The following is a 23,030-nucleotide window of genomic DNA, read 5'->3' on the forward strand; positions in this document are numbered from 1 at the left end:
AGAGAGAGAGAGAGATTTAGCAAGCCAGACCTGGGTGTGTCACCATTGGCACACCCTTAAACCTGAAGAACTGAACAGAGTTCTCTGGCCACACTCACCACAAGCCTCTAGAGGTTCTCCAAAAACAGACAGTCCACTTAATCTAGAGTCATATTATAATAAGAAAGCCACCACAGCATAAAAAAAGAAGATGAAGAAGATGAGGAAACCAAACAATGTCTCCAAAATGCCAAACAACAAATGCAGAAACTGAGGAAACAAGAACAAGGAAGACATCATGATACTCCCAAATGAACATGACACTCCAATATAAGATTATGAATATGATGAGAGAGAAGAAATGCAAGATAAGGATTTCAAAAAAATTATGATAAGAACATTTAGAAGTTATCAAAAAGAAATGCATGATATCCATACAGGACAGGACAGAAAATCTCACAGTTGAAAATGAAATCTTAAGGAGGAATCAAAATGAAATGAGAAATTAAGTAGAACATGAAATTGAGATAATAAAGAGAAACAAAAATGAAATGAATAATTTAATAGAACAAAGCAAAAACACATTTGAGAGCCTTAAAAACAGAATAAGTGAGGTATAATAGAGAATATCAGACTTACAAGACAGAGAACAGGAATGTATACAGTCAAAACAAAGAAAAGAAGAGGAAATTAGAAATCTAAAAAATATTGTTGGGAATCTACAGGATGCTATTAAAAAACCCAATGTTCGGGTTCTAGGAGTTCCTGAAGGCATGGAGAGAGAGAAAGGATTAGAAGGGCTTTTATTGAGGTACTAGCAGAAAAATTCCCGGGTTGGGTGAAGGAAAGAGACATCCAAGTACAGGAAGCACATAGAACCACCAATAAACATGACCAAAAGAGATCCTCACCACCATACATTGTAATCAAACTCACCACAGTGAAACATAAAGAAAAAATTGTAAAATGTGCAAAAGAGAAATGTCAGATTACTCTCAGATCTCCAATTACACTTACAGCAGACTTCTCATCAGAAACTCTACAGGCTAGGTGGGAATGGTGAGATATAGCCCAGGTACTAACAGAAAAAAACTGCCAGCCCAGAATATTATATCTTGAAAAGCTCTCATCTGTGAATGAAGGTGAAATAAAGACCTTTCATAGCAAACAGAAATTTAAGGAATTTGTCACCACTCATCCAGCCCTGCAAAAGATGCTTAAAGATGTGTTACACACAGAAACAAGAAACATGGCCATCAATATGAAAGAAGGTAAAGGAAGAAAATCTCCCAGTAAAATATCACAGGAAGTTCCAAGCATATATTAGAAATAGCTTTGGGAAAATGGCAGGGCAAAGTCACTATTTATCAACAGTCACATTGAATGTAAATGGCCTCAACTATCCAGTTAAAAGACATGTACTGGCTGAATGGATTAAGGAACAAAACCCATCTTTTGCTGCTTACAAAGAAATACATCTTTCCAACAAAGATGCATGCAGACTGAAAGTGAAAGGTTGGAAAAAGATATTCCATGCCAACAGAAACCAATAAAGAGCTGGCGTAGCCTTCTTAATATTAGACAAAATAAACTTTAACACTAAAACCATTAATAGAGACAAAGAGGGGCACTATATAATGATTAAGGGGTCAATTCAACAGGAAGATGTAATTATTATCAATGTATATGCACCTAATTACAGGCACTGGTTTATTTGAAAGATATGTTAACTGACTTAAAGGGAGACGTAGACTCTAATACAATAGCTCTGGGGGAATTCAATACTGCATTTTCAGAAGTAGACAGATCAACCAGACAGAAGATCAACAAGAAAACAGCAGATTTAATCGACACTATAGCCCAAATGTATCTAACAGATATCTACAGAACTTTTAATCCTACACTTAAAGAATTTACATTCTTCTCAGCAGTACATGGAGCCTACTCAAGGATCGAACACATACTAGGTCATAAAGCAAGTCTCAGCAAATTCAAAAGAATTGGAATCATATGATGGAGCTTCTCAGACCATAGGGGAATGAAGTTGGAAATTAGAAACTCAAGAATTCCTAGAGAATATGCAAACACATGGAGAATGAACAACATGCTCCTGAATGAACACAGGGTCATAGAAGAAATCAAAAGAGAAATAAAATTTTCTATAAGTAAAAATGAGGATAACAACACAACATATCAAAACTTATGGGATGCAGCAAAACTAGTATTAAGAGGAAAGTTTATAGCAATAAGTGCCAACATCAAGATGTAGAAAACCTAAACAGACCCATAACTAAGACAGAAATTGAAACAGTAATAAAGGCCCTCCCAACAAAGAAAAGCCCAGGACCAGATGGATTCACTGCTGAATTCTCCCAGACATTTAAAGAAGAACTAACTCCATTTCTTCTCAAACTATTCAGAACAATTGAAAAAGAGGGAATCCTCCCAAATACTTTCTATGAAGCCAGCATCGCCATAATTCCTACACCCAAAAAAGACGCAGCAGTGAAAGAGAATAACAGAACAATTTCCCAGATGAACATAGATGTAAAAATACTCAATACATTTCTGGTCAATAGAATGCAGGAGCACATAAGAAAGATCATCTACTCAGACCAAGTGGGATTTATCCCTGCTATGCAGGGATGGATCAACATTTGCAAAGCAATCAATGTGATACACCACATTAACAAACTGCAGAAGAAAAAACATATGATTATCTCAATAGATGCAGATAAAGCATTTAATAAAATACAATTCCCTTTAATGATGAGAAGTCTAAGCAAATTGGGTATAGCAGGAACATTCCTCAATACAATCAAAGCATTTTATGAAAACCTATGGCCAGCATCCTGTTGAATGGGGAAAAGTTGGAAGCATTTCCACTGAGATCTGGTACCAGACAGGGATGTCCACTCTCACCATTGGTATTCAATATAGTACTGGAAATCTTAGCCAGAGCCATTGGGCAAGAAAAAGAAATTAAAGGGATACAAATTGAAAAGGAAGAAGTCAATCCATCCCTCTTTGCAGACGATATGATTCTTTACCTAGAGGATCCAAAGAACTCTACTAAGAGACTTTTGGAACTCATAGAAGATTTTGGCAAAGTAGCAGGCTATAAAATCAATACACAATAATCAACATGGCAATGCCATGGCTGAAAAAGAAATTTTAAGATCAATCCCATTCACAATAGCCACAAAAACAATCAAACACTTTGGAATAAACTTAACCAAGGATGTTAAAGATTTCTACGATGAGAATTACAAAATCTTAAAGAAAGAAATAGAAGAGGATACCAAAAAGTAGAAAAAAAATCTTCCATGCGCATGGATTGGAAGAATAAATACCATCCATATGCCCATTCTCCCAAAAGCAGTTTATTGAACCAATGCGATGTCAATCAAAATACCAAAGACATTCTTCTCAGATATGGAAAAAATGATGTTGAAATTCATATGGAAGCAAAGGAGATATTGAATAGCTAAAGTAATCTTTTTTTTAACTTTTATTTAATGAATATAAATTTCCAAATTACAGCTTATGGATTACAATGGCTTCCCCCACATAACGTCCCTCCCACCTGCAACCCTCCCCTTTCCCACTCCCTCAACCCTTCCATTCACATCAAGATTCATTTTTGATTCTCTTTATATACAGAAGATCAGTTTAGCATACATTAAGTAAAGATTTCAACAGTTTGCTCCCACACAGAAACATAAAGTAAAAAATACTGTTTGAGTACTAGTTATAGCATTAAATCTCAATGTACAGCACACTAAGGACAAAGATCCTAGATGAGGAGTAAGTGCACAGTGACTCCTGTTGTTGACTTAACAAATTGACACTCTTGTTTATGGCATCAGTAATCACCCTAGGCTCTTGTCATGAGCTGCCAAGGCTATGGAAGCCCCCTGAGTTCACTGACTCTGATCATATTTAGACAAGGCCATGGTCAAAGTGGAAGTTCTCTCCTCCCTTCAGAGAAAGGTACCTCCTTCTTTGATGACCCGTTCTTTCCACTGGGATCTCACTTATGTAGATCTTTCATTTAGTTTTTTTTTTTTTTTCCCAGTGTGTCTTGGCTTTCCATGCCTGAAATACTCTCATGGGCTTTTCAGCCGGATCCACATACCTTAAGAGCTGATTCTGAGGCCAGAATGCTGTTTAGGACATGCCATTCTATGCGATCTTGCACACACACACAGACACACACACAAAAAAAAACAAAGCCAGAATCAGGGAACTGCAAATCAAAACCATAATGAGGTTTCACCTCACCCCGGTTAGAATGGCTCACATTCAGAAATCTACTAACAACCGATGCTAGCTAGAGTGAGGGGAAAAAGGGACATTAACCCACTTTTGGTGGGAATGCAAACTGTGTAAGTCAGTCTGAAGATTCCTCAGAAACCTGAATATAACCCTACCATACAACCCAGCCATCCCACTCCTTGGAATTTACCCAAAGGAAATTAAATTGGCAAACAAAAAAGCAGTCTGCACATTATTGTTTATTGCAGCTCAATTCACAATAGCTAAGACCTGGAATCAACCTAAATGCCCATGAACAGTAGACTCGATAAAGTAATTATGGGACATGTACTCTATAGAATATTATACAGCAGTAAAAAATGAAATTTGGTCATTTGCAACAAAATGGAAGAATCTGGAAAACATCATGCTGAGTAAAATCAGCCAGTCCCAAATGTACAAATATCATAGTTCTCCCTGATTGGTGACAACTAACTGAGCACCTAAAAGGAAACCTGTTCAAGTGAAATGGACACTATGAGAAACAATGACTTGATCAGTCCTTGTTCTGACTGTCGAGGAACAACTTACTTTTTTATTGCTTTTGTTGTTTCCTGTTCTACTTAATACCATTGGTTGAACTCTTTAATTAATACACAATTATTCTTAGGTGTTTAAATTTAACTGAAAAGTGATGCCTGTTAAATATAAGAGTGGGAATAAAAGACGGAGGAGATGTACAATTCTGCACATGTTCAGTCTGAGTTGCCCCAAATGGTAGAGCTAGAAACGTGACAGGGGATTCCAATTCAATCCCATCAAGGTGGCATGTACCAATTCCATCTCACTAGTCCAAGTGATCAGTTTCAGTTCACAATTGAACATAATGATAGGATTAAGTGTCAGAGGGATCACATAAACAAGACTAGTGTCTGCTAATACTAACTGATAGAATTAAAATGGAGAGAACAATCCAACTTGGGAAGTGGGATACACAGCAGAATTATAGAATGACAGATGTCCTAAATAGCACTCTGGCCTCAGAATCATCCCTTAAGGCATTGGGATCTGGCTGAAGATCCCGTGTGAGTATTTCAGCATTGAAAGCCAAGACACTCTGGCAAAACAAAGAAACAAACAAACAAAAACCTAAATGAAAGATCTGTGGGAGTGAGATCCCAGCAGAAAGAATGTGCTATCAAAAAAGGAGGTACCTTTCTCTAAAGGGAGGAGAAAACTTCCATTTTGACTACGACCTTTTCTAAATAAGATCGGAGTTGGCAAACTCAAGAGGCATCCATAGTCTTGTCAACTCATGACAAGAGCCTAGGGTGATTACTTACATCCTAAATAAGAGTTTCAATTGTTAAATTAACAATAGAGTCCCTGTGCACTCACTCCCCATGTAGGATCTCTGTGCTTAATGTTTGTACTATATGAATTAACGGTATAACTATTACTCAAACAGTACTTTATATTTTGTCTTTCTGTGTGGGTGCAAACTGTTAAGATCTTTATTTAGTATATACTAAATGGATCTTTTGTATAAAGTGATAATTGAAAATGAATCTTGATGTGAATGGGATGGGACAGGGAGTGAGAGATGGATGCTGCAGGTGGGAGGGAGGTTATGGGGGGAACAAGCCACTATAATCCAAAAGTTGCACTTTGGAAATTTATATTTATTAAATAAAAGTTAAATAAAATAATTTAATTTTTAGAAAAATTTATATCTCCATTATTCTTTAGTTGGCAACATACCATACCTGAGAGAACAATAGTGTCTCCACATATCTCATTCACTGAATGTCTTTAGAATACACAGAAGTAGTATGACCTTGAAAATAAGCCTCTCTAAATACTTGAGCTCAAAATGAAGTGCTTGCAGATTTCAAAATATAGTCAAAAGTTTATTTCTCATTATCAGCCCAAATGTAATCTATAAAAGTCCTCAAATAGTTGAATTTTTTTAGAGTAATCCCTGGGGATGATATAAGAGCTTGACTTATTGGGAACTGGGATCTCACCTCCAATAATTTTTTTAAACTTCCTTTGCTCTTGGCTACTCTCACATATAGAAAGAAGGCGTTTAATTCATTTATATCAAACAAATTTGGAAAACAATTTTTCCCTGGACTTTGCCTCATTTCTGTCTCCAAACCTCCCTCCAATTCACAATAGATAATTCTTATGGCAGATGTCACTATTTCATTTTTATGTGTTATTATACTTGGAATTCTGTAACTTTATATAATCCTCACAATAAATTTATAACACTTCCTCTCTTAAATTCATCTACTTTCTTTCAGCTTCTAATATCATCTCAATATATGCCTCTCCTACTCATCTGATAAAGTCTTATAACATTTGTCCTTCCTTTGTTGAAATGCTTCAAATTCTCTTTCTTCTGTAGCCAGCTATCAAGATCTAAATATTAGCACATAAAGTTTATGGAGAATTCATTGTAAAGTCCTATGTTAAACTGTCTTTCATCTTGAACAATAAAACCAAGCATCACTTCTGCTATTTCACCATAGGTAACATTTTTTAATGACAGACTTACTTACTGAAAAATAAATTAACCATCAAATTCCAATTCCATTCTGTCCTCAATATCCACCTAACTCTCTATTATTTATATCCACAGATCTTTTCACTCCTTATATGGTTTGGTCATTTGGGATTGTTATAGCGAAATCCCCCTGTTTTTGAATACTCTTGTTTCTTGGTTAACATGAGACCAGGTCTCTTAGTCATCTTTATTTGAGGTAAAATGTGACTTCACTATCTGCCCTCCAACAGACTAATTTCTCTTTATTCACCCTTAAGCCATCTCTGTGCTAGATTCTCTCTTAGATACTTTCCCTTTTACTCTTTTCTCTTCTGTGCACTGCAAAGAAAGAGTTTTTAATTAGGAACACAGAGAAAATTTTATGCTATGGTTTGAGTGTGTCCCCCCCAGAATTCATGTTTTGGACACTTAATCCTCCATAACCTATTAATGATATTCAGAGCTGGGGATTTTGAGAGGTAATTAAACTTAAATAAAATCAAGAGAGTGTGGTCTCTGTGCATTAGTGGGTTTGTAAGTCCTAAATCAGTGAGCTTACTGTGTCCTAATGTAGATACCTCATACCTCCCTGGGACTCAGAAGAGTTCCTGACCAACACTTTGGACATCATCAGACACAGCTGTGCAATCAGTCTTGCGCTTGCTAGCCTTCAGAACTGTGAAGTGAATAAACCTTGACTCTGTAAATTACCCAGTCTGTAGTATTGAGTTGCAACAAGAGAAAATGAACTGAGACACCCCGTATTCTCTCTTTGCATACCATATAGAGTCAGAATAATCGGGTTTAAAAATAATACAGTGACTTTATGTTATCATTTATTATGTGCGATGTTTAATATAAAGATTGCCCCATTTGCATGACTTTAAGGTTATATGTATATGAAATACTAACCATGAAGGTTTATAAAAGGATTATAGTTCTCTGATTTTTAATGAGTTCTTGTCTTTCTTACTATTTTATTGGCAGTGACTAATTTTATTTCCCATATTAAATACAGACTATGCATTTCAAAAAAGGAAATGCTTAGTATCTCAAATATTGGCCATTCACCCTTAGGTACTAATTTATTTTCTGCCTCTGCAAATTACTGAATTGGCTAATTACCTACAAAACACTATGTCAAGAACTCCTTTCTGTTAAAAGCTGATAATGTCTGAGCAGGAGTAAGTGTTTATCTACAACATGTTTTTATAGAGCCAAATGCCCTGTATTTGTTCATAACAAATAGAAAAAAGGAACAAGAATCCCAACAGGGCCTAGTGGCAGCCTGATTTCTCTTTGTCTACAAGTAGTCTCAATCACTACAGATTGGATTACACCAAAGGCAGATGTGAAGAGTATTTGGTAGAATGAAGAACAAACTAGTTCATGAATATAAGAATATGAGGGTCAGTCTAACTGAATAGTACGATGCTATTATGTTAGAAAAATTCATGGCATTTTACTTTGCTTCAAGAAAAAAGCAAACTCTTTTTATCTGAAAATAATTCTGGAAAAACATTGATGATAGCAAGAAGCACACCTCCTTGTAAAATTGAATGACGTGTTGGTAAATGGTTACTTTATATTTAATTTACTATGTTTTTTCCAGTTAAATCCATATTTGCATGAAGCTTGAAGTCACATTTCTAGTGTAGGATACTTTTAAAAGCGTATTTGAAGCTTTCAAGAGCCAGAAGGACTGGGTCACATTCTGCCATTTGCAGCTGGTGTTCGCTTTTCTGCTTGGGAGGGAAGTGAATAGTCTGTCATTTTAGCTGTGCACAAAGATTCAAATAAGAACAATGTGATTGTCTATGTGATACAATGTTTTAAAATTGTGTATATGTTCTATAAATTTGTATTTACAAATGCAATTTAAAGGTCAAATATATCTTCATATATTACTAGATTAATTCAAACATAATTAAACAAAACAGGAAATAAAGTAATCATTTAGGTAAGAAATAATACTGTTATTTCTAATGAAATCATAACATCCTATCTTTGTTAAATGAAAAGGTGATAACTCAATAAAGCACCTACACCATTAATTCCACATGCTTTATTAACTATTTTTTTTTTGACAGGCAGAGTGGACAGTGAGAGAGAGAGAGAGAGAAAGGTCTTCCTTTTGCCGTTGGTTCACTCTCCAATGGCCGCTGCGGCTGGCGCGCTGCTGCCGGCGCACCGCACTGATCCGAAGGCAGGAACCAGGTGCTTCTCCTGGTCTCCCATGGGGTGCAGGGCCCAAGTACTTGGGCCATCCTCCACTGCACTCCCTGGCCACAGCAGAGAGCTGGCCTGGAAGAGTGGCAACGGGGACAGAATCCAGCGCCCTGACAGGGACTAGAACCCAGTGTGCCAGTGCCGCAAGGCAGAGGATTAGCCTATTGAGCCGCGGCGCCAGCGCTTTATTAACTATTATGAAACTTAAAGTATAAAAGTATTGAGATCTGGCCAGCACCGAGGCTTAATAAGCTATTCTTCCACCTAGCAGTGCCGGCACACCGGGTTCTAGTCCAGGTCGGGGCGCCGGATTCTTTCCTGGATGCCCCTGTTCCAGGCCAGCTCTCTGCTGTGGCCCGGAAAGGCAGTGGAGGATGGCCCAAGTGCTTGGGCCCTGCACCCCATGGGAGACCAGGAGAAGCACCTGGCTCCTGGCTTTGGATCAGCGTGGTGCGGCGGCCATTGGAGGGTGAACCAATGGCAAAAAGGAAGACCTTTCTCTCTGTCTCTCTCTCTCACTGTCCACTCTGCCTGTCCAAAAAAAAAAAAAAAAAAAAAAGTATTGAGATCTAAGAATAGATAGCATGTAAAACCTACCTCCATATTTATTTTAAGCCAGTAGTGACATAAAGCACTCAAGAGTAATATAATTGTAAGAGATAATTATATTATAATTTGATATGATGTGATATAATACAAAATGACTTAATGTAATATCAAATCCTAATATTTTCTACATTTTTTATTGCTTGTAGAACACTAGTACAGAATGGGTAAACTATTGAGCTTGAGTTGAATTCTTTGGAATAGAGGTATATAGTACAGAAAGAAAAGGAATGAAATAAACTTGATAGATAATTTCAAGTATCATAAGATAATGTAGACATGATTTTTAAAAACTGATATGTATGTGATATGATAAAATTAAGCACTTATAAAACTACACATACAACAATGCTTATTCATGTTGTTTTGAAACTATATTTGATTTAAAAAATTAAAGGCACATAGCCTGACTTAGATACTTGAGATCTGTTTTCTCCTTCCTTCTGACTTTCACCATAGCACTTTCTGCTGAGCTTGAAGAGTTTTATAATCCTGGGGAAAGACCCTCTCTAGGACACTAGTGGAGTATACACAGGGTATTTAATGACTAAATGAAGACGCTATGTTGGCTGTCTAGATAAATGTAATTACAATAAGAGTTTATAGCCAGAAAAAGAATATTTGGCAACATACAGATCTAAGTACAAATTAATTCTACCAGAGTTAACCTTTCTTAATCTTTAATATTAGAAAATGATTACCTATCCACATGGCATTTCAAATATTAGGCACAGTGCCTTTCATATACTGATCATCTAATATTTTAAAATTTGAAGTTCTCATTAAGAGAATATTTCAAATATTTTGAAATGCCTAAGCACCGTATTATGAATTACTAAAGTCTGAATTATCATAAAATACTTCTGGAGGGAGTTTCAAAATTCCATTTTTAAAAATTTACAACCCTTAGCGAAAGTGGTACCATAGAATATATATATCTCCTTTTGTTTTTTGCAATTATCTTGTACAAAGTTGGTATCTAAATATTTCTTCAAAAAGAAAATGATCCATTTTTTCAAAAAATATGTCAAAATTGAGCTCAGGTTGACCCTTTTTGTAAAACTATATGTTCCTGGAACTATATAGTCTAGTATAATAAAAGGGAACAGAAATTCAGCATCATTGCAAAAAAAACAAGCAAACAAACAAAACAATGCCATTTTCTGACACAAAATCATGGATCAGAAATCAGTGAACCTCATAAAATTAGTGTTTTATGCTAGCCATCTGATTGGAAGCAGATTTGACAATGCACTTGTCCAATTAGGCATGGAACATTGGTTGCTCATTGTGTTGAATAATACAGGAACATTTAGGTAGACATAGGAAAAGCTCCATGGAGAGCACAGGGTGGAGCTATGTGTTTCTTTATAAGAGATATGCCATGGTTCTGAAAAAATAAAGGAAAGCACAAAGGCCTCTCTGGGGTAAATTTTTTGATATTTATTTTTTTTGAAAGAGAGAAAGCAAGTGGGAGAGAGAGAGAGAGAGAGAGAGAGAGAGAGAGAACTTCCATTCACTGCTTCACTCCCCAAATGTTCACAATGGCCAGGGCTGTGCCAGGCTGAAATCAGGACCAGGAGCTTCATCCAGATCTCCCAACCTGGTACAGTGTCCAAGTTCTTGGGCCATCTTCTGCTTCCCCAGGAGCATTAGGGTTAAGTTGCTGCCTGTAACACCAGCATCCCATATGGGTGCCCCTGGGGAAATTGTTGCTGCTATCACATACCATCTGTCCTGGGTGGGCTCTTGGCACAATGGTTAAGACATCACTTGGGACATTTAGTTCTTGTATCAGAGTTCCTGGGTCTGGATTCTCACTCTGCTTCTAATACAGCTTGCTGCTAATGCAGAGAGCGTCATCACTCAAGAGGTTAGGGAACTCAGATGGAGTGTCTGGCTCCTAATCAGCCTGGCTCAGTCCCTGGCCGCTGTGGCATTTATGGGGTGAACAGCAGATGGAAAATCTGTTTCAATGTGTTGTGTGTGTGTTGCTCTGCCTTTCAAATAAAATAATATTAAATAGATAAATAGATAGATAAATATTTTTAAATACCAATTTTCTTTAATGATTTTCAGTTAAAATCTTAAAGGTATTAAAATTATCACTACTTTTAATGTGCTTGGAATCACTGATGAACCAAGTACCTCAGAATGTTTATAGCTTGGTGCCAAAAAATGTTATATTTGATATATTCATTCTCAGTATTGAAGTGGGTTATTTATCAAGTCTACTGCTGGAGATATCCACGTTTATGTAGAAAATTTTGATAAATGAAGCTCCTTCATCATCAAGTACAACCAAGCATAGAGTGACAGCAGTGAGAACAGTGGGGCTGTCAATTTCTTGTACATGTCTTGAGATCTTGCTAAGCTCAGCATTTCTTACAGCATCTGGACTAGAACTGATATTGAGCCCCTCTGTGAAGGGATTTATTGCTGTCCTTCTGTCATTCCCCCCTTATCCACTCTATGTAATTCTTTCACTCCTCTCTACTGTCTGGATAAAAATAACCTCGCTTTTGATGACAATTCCACTGAACAAAAAGAATAATTTTCTTCCTATTCTAAATATAGACTGCACAAAAATTATTTCATATTTCAAAAAAATGAAATGGAGACTCATTTTCTGTTTGAATTAGACAGTTGTTTTTATGGCTGGGAATTAAGAAAAAATCCTTGAAAAATACAAAGGATATTTACAAGTATCTTGGAGAAAACGTGATATATTTTTCCGCAGAGATTCATGACACCCCTAGGCAGATATAAGGTCATTAGTTAATATAAACTGGTAACAGAATCAACAAGTGTGAATATGGTGATGCTCTTTGAACATGTCTCCTTAGCTCTTCTACAGTGGGGTGTGGCGGGCTGCCACACAATGTGTTGGGGACTATTTGTTGCTCTCCATACACTCCAGTATGCCATTCCAGTGTGGAAAATTTGTTGATTCAGTGTCTCAAGTAAACACAAGTCCCTGAACATTTTTTGTTACTTTACTTTTCTTGGCAAGATTAGTAAATATGAGAAGTCATATTTCTCTGGTCTACTTTGTGCATTCAAATATTTCATTATAATATCACAAAATTGGAAATTGACATGTGCCAATTATATAGAACATGTTTTTCCTAAATTCTTTGAGCATGCTTTTCTCCTACATTCATTGCATTATTTTCTGTCACAATTCATGCTGAACTGAATATCTGCAAAGGCAAATAAATTTTCAGAAAATCTGTACTATCTTCAGGTAGCTCATATTCTGACTATTTTCCTCCAATAGCAATGTTTGCAAGGAGGTTTGGGTTCTAGAGATTTCCCAAGGTAACTTTGACTTAAAAAATCAAAAGAGACAACTCATTGAGGGGTGGGCATCCTTCTTGCTTGGGATATCCATATCTCATATTGGAGTGCCTGGGTTTGAATCTTACCTCTGATTCAGCTTTCTGTAATACACACTCTGCAAAGCATTGCGTCATAGCTCAAGCAAATGGTTGCAACTCAGATCAAGTTCCTAGAGGCTTGCTTGCAAGCATTTGAAGAATGAACCATTGAGTGAATGGTTGGTCTCTCTCTGCCTCTGTTAAGGGACTGGTATTGTGGCATAGTAGATTAAGCCTCTGCCTGTGATGTCAGCATCCTATATGAGCACCAGTTCAAGACCTGGCTGCTTCACTTCTGATCAAGCTCCCCACTAATGAACCTGGAGAGGTGGTCCAGTGCTTGGGACCCTGCACCCACATCAGAGACCCGGAAGTAATTCTTGGCTTCAGATCGGCCCAGCCCCAGCTGTTGCAGTCATTTGAGGAGTGACCCAGAAGATGGAAGATCTCTCTCACTCTCCCTGTCTCTCCTCCTCTTTCTGTAACTCTGCCTTTCAAGTAAATAAAAAATAAATAAAGTAATATTGTTTAACAGAAAATGTGTTTACAAATTTTCTAATCTAAGATATGCTGTTAAATTGAAGACAAACTATCTTCTTATTAAAACTTTAGGGCATTTTGTAAATAGAATGTAAATCACCAATCTTTTATTATAATCTTCACATATTAATTTTCCATGATTTTTCTTCTACACTATGACAATACACAATTAACATGGGCTTCGTACTTCAAGATGATATTATTAAGTAGCAATTCTTTAATGAGGTTCTTCAAATAATTGACATCCCTTGACAAAAGTAATTACTGTAGAACACTGCCCAGGTTTCTGAGGTATTGCAAATATTAGGTGTAACTATCATTCTAACATAATTTGTTTCAAACCTTAGTAATGAAGGATAAAAATAGCCCTCAGCTAAACTTCTACAGACATCAAAGAATCATGAGAGTTATAGCTGTTCAAATATATATTTCTATCTTTTACCTGTAAAGTCTAATCAGCTGGTGTAAGAGAGAAGCTGCTTCATTTTGCGTAATGCCTCTATTTCTTCATTTGGCAGATTGCGCTAAATGTGTAGCTCTATTTGAACAATATCTGGGTTATAGCTCATAATAATGGACCAACACTTTAAATAAGATGAGGTATGCCCATTAAATGTGGCTATCTTTAGGAGACTGGTAGGGTTGAGCCATATAATAGTATGATGTTTATAAAATTTCTCATCTCCTAAATCATTCTACGGAATTCCATGTTCACTATAACCCACCTTAGAACTAGATAGACATCTATTTTTGATGTACTTATTTCTGGCCCTGTCAGATTATATGAAGGAACATTAGCACAATGTGTTCATTTTCTATAAGAGTTCCACAAAGTAGTCTTATATGTTGCTTATAGGGTTCTTTTTACTCTACTTAGCTGGGAATTACCCACCTCACTTTCTAAATAACTTTATTTCTTTAAATTCTTTATACCTTAAATTCTCATAAGTTTATTTCCATTGTAATCTTCCTCTTTTCCTAAAATTATATCTTCATTCACTTCACATGGTGGTACTCCTTTTAATTTATCATTCTACCTCCATTAAAACAGAATAAATATGAAACAACCAACCAAATAAAATTTGCCTAATATTCTTAGAAATTAGCAATGTTAAATTCTATTCTCAATTCACAATAGCTAAGACCTGGAACCAACCTAAATGCCCATCAACGGTAGACTGGATAAAGAAATTATGGGATATGTACTCTTTAGAATACTATACCGCAGTAAGAAACAACGAAATCCAGTCATTTGCAACAAAATGGAGGAATCTGGAACACATCATGCTGAGTGAAATAAGCCAGTCCCAAAGGGACAAATACGATATTCTTTATGTCTTATAAAATATACAACACTGGCAAACTTCCATAAATTTCCCCTTGACAGATTGATTCTATTCTCAGTGAAAAGAAAACAGTAATTTTAGGTACCATGAGTGTTAAGAACAAAAGAAAATAATAAAAAAGAAAATGTAAAACATCTTTACATTACACCTTGCTCTTTTTCCTAAACATGTCAGAGAGTGAAATACATGCATTATCACCAAGCTAATTTTTATTTGGGGTCCGGAGGTTGCACATTCTTCATTGACTCTAACACAAAAAAATAATTTATGCTTGCTGTGTAATACTTGACTTACATCAAAAAAGTATTCTCCCAATGTCACAGTAAAAAGTAGCATGTTCATCTGTTTTCTCTATGTGTAAGTTTTACCTTTTAGGTGCAAGTTGATTATCAGGAAAAAAAGCAAGGAATGTCAATAGGAATTGACTATACTATTATGAGATGGGTTTTAGTGACTAGAAATGTTACCGTAATGGAAAACAAACTCTTAGCTTTATTTGTAGGTAAGTGTCTGAAATGTCAGCAGTTTGCAAATACTGAAAAGTAAAATCAGCCAGCACTTAAGTTTCAGATTTTTTAGCCAATAACTAGAGGTTTGATATTTTTGTTCAGATGAATGAATTTTAAGTTTTCATTGACTATATCTAGCTTACTTATTTCATTATCTTTTGATTTCTCTTTTGTTTTATGATAGGACTCCAGACAGATTCCCATAAATATAATATCTTTTGGCTAGGGAAAGATCATACATTTTTGTTTACACAGAAATTATATTCTGCATAACATGAAAATAATAAATATAAGCAGTTTTCTGAATGGAAGATGTTAAATTCAACATAATTAATTCTATATTAAGCATTAGATCATAATGAACTTACAAAATTCTTCAATGAGACTGAGCAGTTATGAAATTTATGGTATCATAATTACTAACAGCTTAAGTTAGACTTTTGTCTCCTCTAAAATAGTAATGTATTACATATATATTTACTATAAACTGTTTCAATCTTTTGTGAGAATTAATAAGTTGGCTTTATCCATTTGTGCCGCTGTTGAAAAATACCAAATATTGGATGATTTATGGAGAACAGAAGTTTATATTCTCATAGTTCTGTAGGGTGACAAGTCCAAGAACAAGATTTCAACAAGTTTGGTGTTCATGAGGGCCTGGTCTGTCTTCTTTCAAGAACTTGGGGGCCAGTGCTGTGGCTCACTTGGTTAATCCTCCTCCTGCAGTGCCAGCATCCCATATGGGCGCTGGTTCTAGTCCCGGTTGATCCCTTCCAGACCAGCCCTCTACTGTGGCCCGGGAAGGCAGTGGAGGATAGCCCAAGTGCTTGGGCTCCTGCACCCGCATGGGAGACCAGGAGGAAGAACCTGGCTCCTTGCAGCCATTTGGGAGGGTGAACCAACAGAAGGAAAGACCTTTTTCTCTTTCTCTCTCACTGTCTAACTCTGTCAAATAAGTTTAAAAAAAAAAAGATGGCACCTTTTTACTGTAAAGTCTGGAGGGGACACATGCTATGTCCTCACATGCTGTAATGGAAAGATGAACAAAAACTGCTGCAAGCTGTGTGGGCACTGTTATAAAGGCTACAAAGCCATTCATAAGAGCTCTGCCCTTGTAACTTAGTCACCACCTAAAGACTCTTCCTCTAAATATCATCACACTACTGATTGAATTTCAACACTTGAATTTTTTGGACAAAACCAGACCATAGTAGTTCTCAGCTAGTCCTTAAAATTTATATCCTTCTCACACGCAAAATACATACACTCCACCGAAATAACACATATAATCTTAACTCTTTACAAAAGTCAACTCCAAAGTGTAAAAATCCAGAGTCTGCTATAAATCAAGTACAGATGAGATGCAAATCATAGTTCACCCTGTCACAATTTTTCTCCAGCATTGAGCCTGTGCCATGAAGCAAGTTATGAACTTCTGAAATACAATGTGGTATGGCACAGGCTTTTAGCATAGCAGTTAAGTCACTGGTTAAGATGCCTGCATCCTATATTGGAGTACCTAGATTCATGTCCTGGCTAGGGTCCCAATTCCAGCCTCCTGCTGTTGTTCACCTTGAAAGGCAGCAAGTAATGACTTGAGTAATTGGATTCTTACCATGCACTTGAGAGACCTGGATTGAGTTTCTGGCTTTTAGTTCTGACCCTTGTCCAGTCCCACTGTTTGGGAATATTTGGCAAATAAACCAGAGGATTGGAGCCCTGTCAGTCTCTATTTTCATCTCTGTCCCTCAAATAGAATTGAAAGAAAATTTAAATAAATAAAACTCAATGGTGGAAAGGCAGTGGATAGATATGCCCATGCCAAAATGGAGAAATAGAAGAGAAAAAAATGGGTAATTGGTCCCAAGAATGTGCAAAAATAAACAATGCAAACAGAAAATCACATGGTTTGACAATAACGTTTTTATTTATTTTATTTATTTGAAAGAGTTACAGAGAGAGGTAGAGACAGAGAGAAAGGTCTTCCACCCGCTGGTTCATTCTCCAATTGGCTACAACATCAGGAGCTGGGCCAACCTGAAGCCAGGAGCCAGGAGCTTCTTCCAGGTCTCCCACGTGAGTGCATGGGCCCAAGGACTTGGGCCATCTCACACTGCTTTCCCAGGCTATAGCAGAAAGCTGTATCAGGAGTGGAGCAGCCAGGACTAGAACCAGCGCCCATATGGGATGCCGGCCCTTCAGGCCAGGGCTTTACCCCACTGCACCATAGTGCCAGCCCCTGATAATATCTTTTTAAGCCAGGAAAATTCTGAATTGTTTCAAATTTAGTTGCAAAGGCTAGAGGATAGAGAACGAAAAATGTGAGGAATGTTATTTAGTTAACATCTATGTGCTGACACCAACAAAACAAACTGTTCCACATTCCTGACTGTATGCCAAAACCTTGACTTAAACCCCTTGGCAGCCAATGCCCTATAGCCAGCATTTCCTGATTATAGAGAAACATTCTGAGCTTTTGTCCCTTCCAATATGGAAACAGAAAAAGTCTGGGGATAGGAGAGCAACTCATAAGGAGTACTTATGAGTTGCTCTCCTATCCCCAGACTTTTTCTGTTTCCTGTTATCCTGACTGTCTTATCTATAGCCACAGTAAGTTCAACAAAATAGTAATTGCCTTACTTCCCCAAATTTTTGTTTTTTGTCTTTTTTTTTTTGGCCTGACAATTGTATTTCTAACTTCCATATCTCCTTCCTGCTGTTTGTAATAAAACCCAAGACCTCTTTAATCTCTGGTTAGCTTCAACAATGGCTAAATAAACCCTTCTCCTGGCTGGCGCCGCAGCTCACTAGGCTAATCCTCTGCCTAGCGGCACCGGCACACCCGGTTCTAGTCCTGGTTGGGGCACTGGATTCTGTCCCGGTTGCCCCTCTTCCAGGCCAGCTCTCTGCTGTGGCCAGGGAGTGCAGTGGAGGATGGCCCAAGTGCCCTGCACCCCATGGGAGACCAGGAAAAGCACCTGGCTCCTGGCTCCTGCCATCGGATCAGCGCGGTGCGCCGGCCGCAGCATGCCGGCCGCGGCGGCCATTGGAGGGTGAACCAAAGGCAAAGGAAGACCTTTCTCTCTCTGTCTCTCTCTCTCACTGTCCACTCTGCCTGTCAAAAATAAATAAATAAATAAATAAATAAACCCTTCTCCTTTAAAGTTTGATGTCAAAAATTTGGGTTTAATATCCACTTTGACTTAATTTTCAATTTCTTGGCATACTAGGGCAAGACTCAGTTCCCTAAGCTTTCTGGAGACCAAATCCTTATGGTTTTGCTGGGCATAGTCCATGCAGTATCTCTTAAGGTTTAATGTCTTGTTCCTGTGACTCTTCTAGGATGACTCCATCTACTCATTATTTTACATTTCTACACTTCAGTTCTGGAGTCACAGGCATGGTCATGATGATGTGGCTTCATCAACCACTGTTCTAGTGGGAGCTCCACTACATGATAACGCCCCTCCTGTGGCCATTTGGTACATTTAGTCGTGTTTCCTATAGCTTGTGGACTCTACAAGCCTGTAGAGTTTGTACCAAATGGATGTCGTCAAGGTTTATGGCCTACCGTCTTCCAAAGCATAAAGATGAACTGCACCTGTCCCCACTTGAGCAACAACTGAGATAGCAAAAGGAATGCTGTGCCAGAATGTGGGGAATAGAATTGCAAGGTGGCTCTAGGCCCCTCCCTTGATCCCTCTCTGCTCACAAGGTCCTGGTTTCCAGGCCTGCAACAAGAGTAGCAGTGCCCTTAGTTTCCAAAATATCTTCAGGATCATTCTTCCATTGTATTGTAAAATAACTGCCTTCTTCTATGTGTGCTAGCCTCCTTCTCACATAAGAGCTTGACCACACTCTCGGTGTTCTGTCCCTGACAAACATTTTCTTTCTTCACATTGCCAGACTGGAAATTTGCTATGTTCCAAAGTTCTGCTTCCCTTTTATTATAAATTCTGTATTTAATTCATTTATGTCTTCTTTTTTGCTATTTACTGCCAAGAGAAGCCAAGAAAAGCACTCAACACTTTGCTTAGAGAACTCTTCTGCCAAATATTCTAATTCATCACTCTCAAATTCTTTCTCAAAGTACTAGTGTACAGACATACTGCAGCCAAGTTCATTGTCACAGTATGAGAAAGATGGCCTTTCTCCAGTCTCCAATATGTGATTCCTCATTTCTGTCTAAATATCATCTGCATCGCCCTTACTGTTATATTCTATAGTGCAGCATTCTAATCAAGATGCTTAACAATCTCTAAGGAGACTGAGGCTCTCTCTGTAGCTCTTCTTGTCTTTTGAGCCCTTATTGGAACCCCCTTTAGCACTATGTTCATGGTGACCTAGTCTTCTATATGCATCTGCAAACCCTTCCAGCCTCTACCTCTTATCCAGTTCCAAAGCCACTTCCGCATTTCTTGGTATTTATTACAGAAATATCACACTTCTTGGATGCCAATTTCTGGTTTGGTCCATGTTTGTTGCTGTAACAAACAGAGATTGCAAACTTTGTAGATGATAAGTAGTTATTCCTCACAGTTCTGGACACTGGAACTCCAAGATCAAGGCAGCACCATGATGAAAGCTACTGTCTTTGCTTCCAAAATAGACAATATTGCTGCATCCTCTGGAAAGGAGAAGCACTGTGTCTTCCATTATGGGAGTTAGAAGGATGAAAAGGGTTTAGGTCAGTTCCTTCTTGCCATTTTACGAGACATTAGTCCCTTAAGAGGGCAGAGTCCTCATGATTAGATCACTTTCTAAGAAGCTGCAATTCTTAACATTGTAATAGTGGTTAAGTTTCAGCACATTAATTTTAGGGGATATTTGTATCATCAATCTGACTCAAATTCTTTCTTTCCTGGGATTAATATATCAGTACTGAGTCATTTGAGTAGATGGACAAGAAGAATTAACACAGTTACTAGTTTTATTTTAAAAAGACATTGTTCACATATTTAAAATTGTAAACAGGATTGTAAATAGGATATTAATATGCTTTAATGTTTTTTACTATACATGAATTTTATATACATTGACTTCTCTCTGATAATTTCCATGCATGTTTTTGTTATAACAAAAATATTTATGTTCATTAATTTGTAAGGACAAGCTTATCGCAGAACAAACTAAAATAACTGAAACTCAGAATTAAATGCATATATTTTATTTTATAGAATATTTCCCAGGAGCATATTTCCTATGGGGCAATTATGAAACCATTATTCATGTATACTAGAATTAAACAATTAAGGGAATGAATTACAGATAGTGCAGACCACGTTTCTAACTTTTATAGTGAGAGATAACAGAAAAGGAAAGGGAGAAGGTTAAAAGAATTTATATAATAATGGATTAAGTCAACAAGATTAACAGGAATTCATGTTTATCTCAATCTACACACAGATAGCTACACATAGAAATATCTGTATACATGTGCATAGTCTAAGGTTAGTGTACATTCAGATACCTTCATACTACTTGTTCTATCAGCTTAAGAAAACTACAAACAAGGGCATCTCAGGTTCATTAAAAAAAACATACTAGGCAACCAGATTTTGGTTTCAATATTTTATTTAAATTTTATTTTAAGTGATGTTAATCACAGCATTTGAAGGGGAGGAATCTGATTCCACACAAAATGAAAGACTCTAAAATGTACCCATTAAACTGCTAAAAAATAAACTGAGTGGTGAAAATACAACAGAAGTCCAATTTAGATTCCAGGTATTGTCACCCCAGGACCACAATCACACCAGCTCTGCCCCAAGCTTTGCCTGAGCTAGAGAAGTGAATTCATGCTCTGAACAACACGGGAAGGAGCTGAGTCTGAATTGTTGGCTTCCTCACATCCACCCTCTCCAACCCAGAATGGCACGAAGGACACAGCTACCTCACCCAGCAAACTACTCTTGGTGTAAAAGAGGAGATGATGGACAGGGGTGGGGCAAGGTCATGAAGATCTGTCTAAAAAGTCCCTTCCAGATGAGTCTGTACATCTCATCAAGCAACAAGCCTCTCATCCGCAGGGTTAGGAGACCACGGTTCCATTCATTCAATGTGGATTTACAAAGTGCCTACACAGTATCAGCTTCCATTGTATCCATTTGTAGATAAAAAAGAAACCTGGCCTCTCTGGGAGTCACTAAATCCCCCAAGTCTGCAGTTGCGAAGAACTCTCCTTGGACTGGGGCAACTTCTGTACCTCCGCAGGGTAACACCTGTAACCTGAAGCTGTAACGTTAAGTTCTTGCCATCCAGCAGAGCTGAGAGCGTCAGTTTGATACTGGCTTTAGGGTCTGAGTGTATCCTAATCCTATCAGACTGAGTGGTTCACTTTCGCTGAGAAGCAGGCGTCAGGGTCAATTTGGTACTTAGCTGCTATTCCGAAGCAAGTGTTACTGTTTCCTGCTGTCCAGGCAAGACTGGCGGCCACCTCCAGCTTCTTGTTCACCTTCTGGTAAACGGAGCAGCCAAACTCGGTTCCATCGTTCACGTGAGTGGGGAGCTGGAATTCGTCCGTCTTGTAGCCGACGGCAAAGTTGCTCTGGGTGACTCGGGACTTGGCAGTCTCAAAGTTCATCTGGTAGCCAGCCAGCCAGCCCTCATAACCCAGCACCAGAGCACCCCAGATGGAGGTCCCAGCGATGTCAAAATCCAGGTCACAGCCCAGGTTGATGTGCTCCCGCTTGTACCCTGTCGATATTAGCATTTTTTCCCAGTGTTAGGTGAGAAGGAGGAATCAAATGTCAGCTTCAGTCCACCTGCAAGCTGGTCTTCCACGGTGATCTCGGTGCCCAGCGTGTTGTCGGTGTTCCATTTTTCCATAAACGTCAGCCCATACTTGGTCCACCTGTACTTGGTTTCCAGACTGCCCGTCACTTTGGTGGTCTCAGTGTTGGCTGAGCCTGAGCTTGTAAATTCCAATCCATTATCTCACTTTGTTTTCAAATCAAGCTTTATTAAGCCAAATCCGTAGCCCTTGGTGAAGACATCCCTGGCAGATTTGCCAAGATCAGCATACGTGGGAGGTACAGCCATCCTCTACTCAGCAGTGGTGGCAGAGGGGGCGGTGACGGGTGGTGGAGGCTGGTGCGCAGAAGAGCAGGGCGCAGCCAGTGGAGGGTGGAGGGCCTACCCTTAATCTTTAATGCCTTACTGAGCAATACACTATCATCATCAAAATGAACACAAACTAATCGCAATTAATCTTACTATTTCAAGTGCAATTTATATGTAAACATTATGAATTTGTTTCCTTTTTTGTTCATTGGGTTTATTTTTTAATATTTATTTATTTATGTGAAAGGCAGAGTTAGAGAAGGAAAGGGAGAGGGAGAGGGAGAGGGAGAGGGAGAGGGAGAGGGAGAGGGAGAGGGAGAGGGAAGGAGAAAGGGAGAGAGGGAGAGAGGGAGATTTCTATCCACTAGTTCACTCCCCAGATGGCTTCAATGGCAAGTGCTGGGGCAGGTCAAAGCCAGGAGACCAAGACCAGAGCTGCTTCTGGGTCTCCTTCCTACTTTGGTGCAGGGGCCCAAGCACTCATTTCATATTCTGGTGTTTTCCCAGGAACGATAGAAGGGAGCTGGATAAAAACTGCAGCAGCTGAGTCTCAAACTATTGGGACGAGCAT

At 38.1% G+C, this 23,030-nt stretch overlaps 1 pseudogene; it reads right to left on the reverse strand.

The window, feature by feature from the left end:
- Positions 1-21,484: 21,484 nt before the first annotated feature.
- LOC100349915 (non-selective voltage-gated ion channel VDAC1 pseudogene) lies at positions 21,485-22,459 on the reverse strand (annotated as a pseudogene).
- Between the last annotated feature and the right edge of the window lie 571 nt (positions 22,460-23,030).

Source organism: Oryctolagus cuniculus, chromosome 9, assembly GCF_964237555.1.
Source record: "Oryctolagus cuniculus chromosome 9, mOryCun1.1, whole genome shotgun sequence".
NCBI classification, from domain to species: domain Eukaryota; kingdom Metazoa; phylum Chordata; class Mammalia; order Lagomorpha; family Leporidae; genus Oryctolagus; species Oryctolagus cuniculus.